The sequence below is a fragment of the Lathyrus oleraceus genome, chromosome 4, assembly GCF_024323335.1.
Source record: "Lathyrus oleraceus cultivar Zhongwan6 chromosome 4, CAAS_Psat_ZW6_1.0, whole genome shotgun sequence".
Lineage (NCBI taxonomy): Eukaryota > Viridiplantae > Streptophyta > Magnoliopsida > Fabales > Fabaceae > Lathyrus > Lathyrus oleraceus.
Window position 1 is genome coordinate 265,143,344 of NC_066582.1, and position 6,807 is coordinate 265,150,150.

Here is a 6,807-nt window from a genome sequence, read left to right on the forward strand (position 1 = left end):
TTTTTGAAATGTGAAGTTTGTGAGAGTGGGAGAAATTAAACAATTTCTTTTAATCAAAATTAATTTATTAAAATTTGTTTAAATTGATTAATTAAATTAATTAAAGTTAATTATCAAAATTATTTAATTAATTCAAATAATTAAGTTAATTAAAATTGATTAAAAGAAATTAAACTCATCAAGTTTTAATCAATTAATTAAGCCAAAAGAGAAAGAAAATAGGAATTAACATTGATTTAATCAGCATGTAACGATGAATATGTGCTCGGAACCGGTTTGTACATAACGACCATGAAATTGAAATGTCGTATGTGAGTTCTAAACGCGGTGAAATCATACAATTAATTTATTGAAGTTTGGCGGTATGCCGGCATAAAATTGCCGAATCCACAGACCGGAAAACCGGTTCATATGATACCGTAATGAAATAGAATAACAGCCATCCCCAACTTGTTTATGATATTTTCAAATGATAAAGAAAGATGGCAGCAATTTAAACATCTATCACATGTATAAATTGGCCCAAACATGATCATATAGAAGTAGTACACACTTGTAGCATTGAGCTCTTTAGAAACAGCACTAAAATCCAACCCCATATTATGAAAACTATTAATCAAACAATGTAATAACAACCTATGATGAATAAAGGAACCCAAGGTACATGAATGCCATAGCAAAACTCAACGTACACACCACTTCACCATCAGTTACGAAATTTCACATACTAAAAATAAATAAATAAAATAAAAAAAATAATAATTCTTTGATTTTTTCAACTTCTATGAAGAAACTAAGATATTCCTAGAAGTATCCTTCGGCCAAACAATACCGGAGTGTGCTGCCATGGAAACCGAATCCGCCTTGAAACAGGATTAATGCTAACATTCCCAGGATTAATGCTAACATTCCAAACATAACAGTTCCATATCCAAAATAATCAAAAAAAACAAAATCAAATTTCAAAATAACTAGAACCCAAAATCTGAACAGAAATAACATAATAAAAACCAAACTTCGCCGAAATATAAGTCGAATACCAACCGGATAGAGAATGGCGAAGGCGAGATCTGCGTCAACCTTTGCTATCGTCGGAAATGGTGAGAACCGACCTTGGACACGGCTTGGAAATTATAGAAATGCGGACTTTGATTTGTTGTTTGGAAGAATTCTGCAGTAAACTCGAAGCCAAATATCAGTAAGTAAATCAGAAACTTCAGCTTCTGTTGAGTCGAAGTTACCGACACGATGGCGGTATCTCGGATGCGAGGTTAACAAAAGAGGATAAAACCGGCGAGGAACAATGAAGGTTGTTTTGTGGGTTTCAGCGGCGGAGTGAAGGTTGTTGAGGAAGGTGAGCGGCGGTAGTGGTGTGGTCGGTCTTTGAGATGTTGGTGGTGACGCGCGGTAGGTTTATTTGCTGGTGGTGGGGTTTTGACGGTTGAGTTTGAAGAAGATGAAGGGCTTCGCGTTTTTTGACGGCGGAAAGGGTTTTGGATGGGTTGCGAGCGGTGGATTCGCGAGGGTAGAGAAGCGGTTAAGATGGCGAAGATGCTGGTTTACGGTGGCGGATGTTGATGGTGAGGTTGTGGTGGAGGTTCTATGGTGACGGATGGGTTGTTGCGGGTGGATGAAGGGAGATGATTGGAGAGGAAGGGTTTTTGAAGATGGGGAACTGATAGTGAGGAATGAAGGGTGGCGGCGGAAGGAAGAAGAAAGGTTTTTTCTGTTTCTTTAGAGAGTGAGAGGGATACTGAGAGAGGCAATTTTTTGAGAATGAGTGAATTGTCTGTGTTTTCTGTGAGGGAGTCCGAGTGAGAGAAGATAAGGGTGAGGTGTCTCCCTTTGAGTGGATTCGTGAGAGAGAGATATAAGGATTTGTAAGGAATTTTTTATTTTTTATGGATTTTTTGTCCTTCAGTGTGAGAGACGTTAGGAATAAATGTGGAGAGGTTTAAGGGACACGTGGCAGTGAGAGAATGGAATCAAATCCTTTTTTGATTTTGTTTGTAACCGTTTGAGAGAGAGGTGTTGGATTTTTTTGTTTTTTTTTTATGTGAAGAAGGAATCCAATGCACATAATATATACATATATATATATATATATTTTTTTTTTCCAACTATTATTCTCTTAAGAAGAATACAAATCATAAAAAAAAATCTAATTAATATTTACTTCTAATTAACATCTAAAAAAACTAACCAATATTCAATTGAATCACTAATATATAAAAACAAACTAACTAAAATTTTATAAAAAATCTAACTAATTTTTAGAAAAAATCTAACTAATATTTAATTAAATATCATTCTAATTTCTTTAATTAAATATCAAAAAATATTTGACCAATTAAAAAAATAAAATAAAGTACAAACTTGTTCGAAAAAATCGAACTGGTCACACTAAAATTGTCAGGACAAAATATACTTATTAAAAATACAGTCTTTCCTCAAATTTTAACGATTCAACCGATTTTTTCTGTATTCTCAAATAAATTCATTCTGACTGACATTTCAGGTGTTTATTCATGATGCAAATGTATGTCATGCTATGCATATGATGCAAAAATGAAAATGAAATTAATTCTATGAAAATTTAAATATGCCCGGACAAAATTGGGGTATGACAGAGGGGATAATGTTTGTTTGTGTTTTAGGAAAGCTCAAGCAAGAAAGGAAGTCCTAGACGAAGGAACCATGCTACCTTAATTGACATGCAAACGAGACTACGCAGAGTCTAGCAAACCTAGGGGATACAATCACACCACACAAGCACATACAGCATGAAGTAAACACACCAACAAGGGGCTCAAACATCAAGGCTAGGCTTTAGTCGAGGGGTCATGTCAACCTCGACAAACAAGCCACTGTATCAGGGTGATGTTAGCTCTTAACCCTAACATTGAGAGTTAGGGTGAAGCAAATGAAATAGGAAGTGAGGGGTGTGCCTCACAGCTCTTATCCCTGGCCTGGGAGAGCTTCATGACAGATGAGGTGTGGGTTCAGAAAGTGGGAACCCTTCTACACTTATGACACTGACTCAACTGTACAACTGTACAAGGATCTTGGGTTACTATCCACAATGCATCAACACAGTGGTGCGAGCAAAGGGATGACTCAACTGACTAGCAGGAGATGGATTGCACATCTCTTGTATCTGCCAATTGCCTTATCAAAGGTCTTTTCCTGCTTGGGGACAAAGATAAACAAGCACAAGCATTGCCTCTTAAGGAGGGCTTCAGACAGGGGCCTGGCCAAGTAACAGGCCAGGTCTTCCAGACTACATGGAGTTAGAAAGTTATACCTCAGTGCTCAAGCTAGCAAGCAAAGCAAAAGCAAGTTCACAAAGGAACTATAGCAACTAAGGTACCTGAAAACAATCCAGCATAATCAGTACACAACTCAAACAAAAGTCAAACAGACATGCTAAAAGTCAACAGACAACTGTACATAAACAGACAAATAAGCATCAATGCACAAAGGTGCAAGCCACAAGGCCTAGGCTCAAGTCTCAAAGCCTACAAAATAAACTCAAGATTAGTCATCAATAAGCAATGGATTAACTCCAAATGAGTGAATATCATCAAGCATGGCAATTGTGCTCTTTGACCTGAAACAAAGCTCAAACATTAAGCACTAACCACTAGGACAAGGCCTAGGGTCAAAATGGGAGCAATAAACCAAAACAGAACATGAAAATTGGTAAGAATCAAGTTCAATCAAATAAGAAACAAATCCAAGTGGTCTCATATTCATATCATCAACCAATTTCATTTCATAAAGCATAGAAGGCATAGCATGCATATTCAAAGCTCATAGAAGCAAACAGAATGATTCAATCCACATCAACTGAAAACCAATTCAATAAATCTCAAGAAAAATCATGGTTAAACAACATTCATCAATGGATTATCACACCAAATTTCAAGTCATTTGGACAAGAGGAAGCATGTCAAATAAAATCATCAAGTCAAGGCATGTTCAAACAAGCTCATACAAGGCACCAAATCATACATCAACTTCAAGCAAGCATAAAACAGAATCCAAACATGATATGGACACCAAAACAAAGCCATGGCAAACTTCACGGTGTCTAGAATACATGTGTAAAATTTCAGGTCCATCTAATAAACAACAAGAATTTCACAAATCATTTAAGATCATCACTCACAAAAAATCCACAATTGGTCAAACAGAGAATAAATTCTCAAACAAATTGGAAATGCACTCAAAAATTCTACAAAAATTCACAATCAAACCTAACATCCAGAAGATTCAACATGCAAAAGATCAGGTTAATTGGTATTCAATAGGCATGGAAAAGAAATTCCACAAATTGGACAAGAAATGGTGTGACACAAATTGTCACACCCATATTGATCATAGCATATCTCACAAACCAGAAATGATAAAATCACAAACTCAAAGCCAAAATGTTCCTAAAGGTGTCTAGTTTATGCATACAAAATTTCAGCTCCATTGGATTAATCATCATCATTTCACAATCAAAATATCAAGCAAGGTGCAAGTAAACACATGTATGAACATTCCCTAGCCAAAATGAAACACCACACGTGCACAATTTTTGCAAAAATCATCATAAAATAGTAGACATGGCAAGGATGATGGCAGAAAAAATCTCATGTAAATTGGATCATTATTTTGTGAGTTATGAATTTTTAAGTGTGGAGAAAAATTGAAAAATGAATGAATGGCATGGTATGAACATGTGAAGCATACAAGAGAAAAAATGCCAAAGCCTAATGTGGATTTGCCTCAGCGGAGGATCGAACCGGCCAGATTTTTTGAATCAGCGCGCCAGGTCAAAACGATGCGTTTCACTTAAGTGAAACGCAGGCCAATCTGGTGGCGACACATGGACCAACGCATGCTTACAAACAGCTAAACGCATGCAGAACGCGAAGGCATGGATCAAATAATTTTCTGGAAACAAAATTCTAGGGTTCATACGCACATTCATCCAGTTCATCACTCAAGAACAATTTCGCACAGAAAATCACAAGCAGCATACCAATAGAATCCTCTCCTCATGTACATCAACAATCTAAACTCGAATTAACCTAATTCTCCCTATCAAGCACGGATCGAGCAAAAGAAATCTCACATGTCAAACTTAAAATCAGCATATCTTGCTTAATTCTCAATGAAAATCAACGATTCAAAGCGCAGTACACTCAGCATGGAACGATCTACATGAAGCATATCACTATTTCATGAATTGAGAGCATCGAAATCCAACCTTTCAAAGATGGCAGAACTGGATTTGGAGTTTTTTTGCCTTGTAGTGTTGAAACAGAACTTCCTCGATGCTTAGGTTGATGAATGAGTGGAGATCCGAAGCTCAATTATGCTTGATGATGCTCTAAGTTCCAACTGCCATTGATGATGCTCACTTGAACAGTTCTTGATTCTGCATGAAAACCTTGAATGCTTGCTTCCAAAACCTTCGATATTGCTTGTGGATGATGGAACAAGGAAGAACTAGGCAAGGTTCTGTGAGAAATTTGCAGAAAAAATGAAGAGAAAAAGTTGAGAGAATTTGCAATTTTTCAATCTAGATCTGAGATTAATGAATGTTAATCATGAATTCAGTTAGCATTAGCTTTATATACCATGCCCTAATGATCTTCCTAATCTCAATTAGCCAAACCAAAGTAATTAGTTGAAACGACGTGTTATGCAAATGTTGGTCAAAACACCCTATGTGCATGGAATGTGCTGCTACAGTACACGAAAATTTAATCAAACACACTCCAAATATCATGTAGTAGCCAAATGTGAAGCTTGGAAGTGTGGGAAAGGCTCATTTTCAAAATTGATATTTTCCCTCCAATTTTCAAATTCAAATCAATGAAAAATGCCATTTTTGTGTGATGATTTTTGATGAAATGTAATGAATGATTATGATAGAGCATGTCAAACCAAGATTGTAGCAAAAAACCCCACTCCATTTGGCCAATTGGTGTGAAAGTTATGCAAGCTTGAACTTCAAATTATCCTGACAATGATTTGATCATAACTTGCCAACCATATATGATAAATGGATGTTCTTGGACTTTTTGGAAAGGTGAGAGCAAGATCTTCAACTTTCATGTTGGACAAAATTTCATTTGAAGCGTGTATGATGATGTAAATTTGAGGAGAAGACCTTTCCATTTTTGGCAGTTTGAAATTACAGGTCACTTACTATTTTTGGAAACTTTTCATCTGACCTCAAATTCTTCAATCTTGATCTTTGAAATGTCAAATGAGACTTGTATGGACATGAATGAGGCCTTTCAAACCATCTCCCACCTTCAAATCCATGATTTCATGCACAGTTGACCACAGTTGACTTTCTAGGGTTTCAGATGAACTTCAGCTTGACTATTGAGCTTTGATCCTCCAATATTTGGTCAAACCACTTCAAAATGATCCCTAGGTCATATGAACTTGTTGAACCCACCCTAGGGCTTTGCTTCAATAGGATATGCACTTGCTTGCTTGCACAACTGATCCTCCTAACCAGTCTTGACCTGATGACTTGCACTTGGGCAAAGGGACAATGCAATGCTATGCAGTGGACAATGTAATGTTAATGACCTAATCATGAAAATGTATGTACAAAAAGGGAGGTGCAAATTTGAGGTGCTACAGCTTCCCCTATTCAATCAACTGGGAACCCGAACGGATGAGAGCAACGGCTGTCAGACTTTCAGGGTAAACAGGGATTGAATACCGAAGAACCGTAGAAATTTGCACACTGCGGGGATCCACCAATGGAAACGTCCACTGGGATCTGATATT

At 36.8% G+C, this 6,807-nt stretch overlaps 1 long non-coding RNA gene across 1 annotated transcript; it reads right to left on the reverse strand.

The window, feature by feature from the left end:
• Nucleotides 1-598: 598 nt before the first annotated feature.
• Nucleotides 599-1,999, reverse strand: LOC127074998 (uncharacterized). The gene is made up of 2 exons (XR_007786160.1): nt 1,045-1,999; nt 599-902 (listed from the first exon to the last, which is right to left on the reverse strand). It is a non-coding gene; the product is annotated as an uncharacterized LOC127074998 (long non-coding RNA).
• Nucleotides 2,000-6,807: the final 4,808 nt, after the last annotated feature.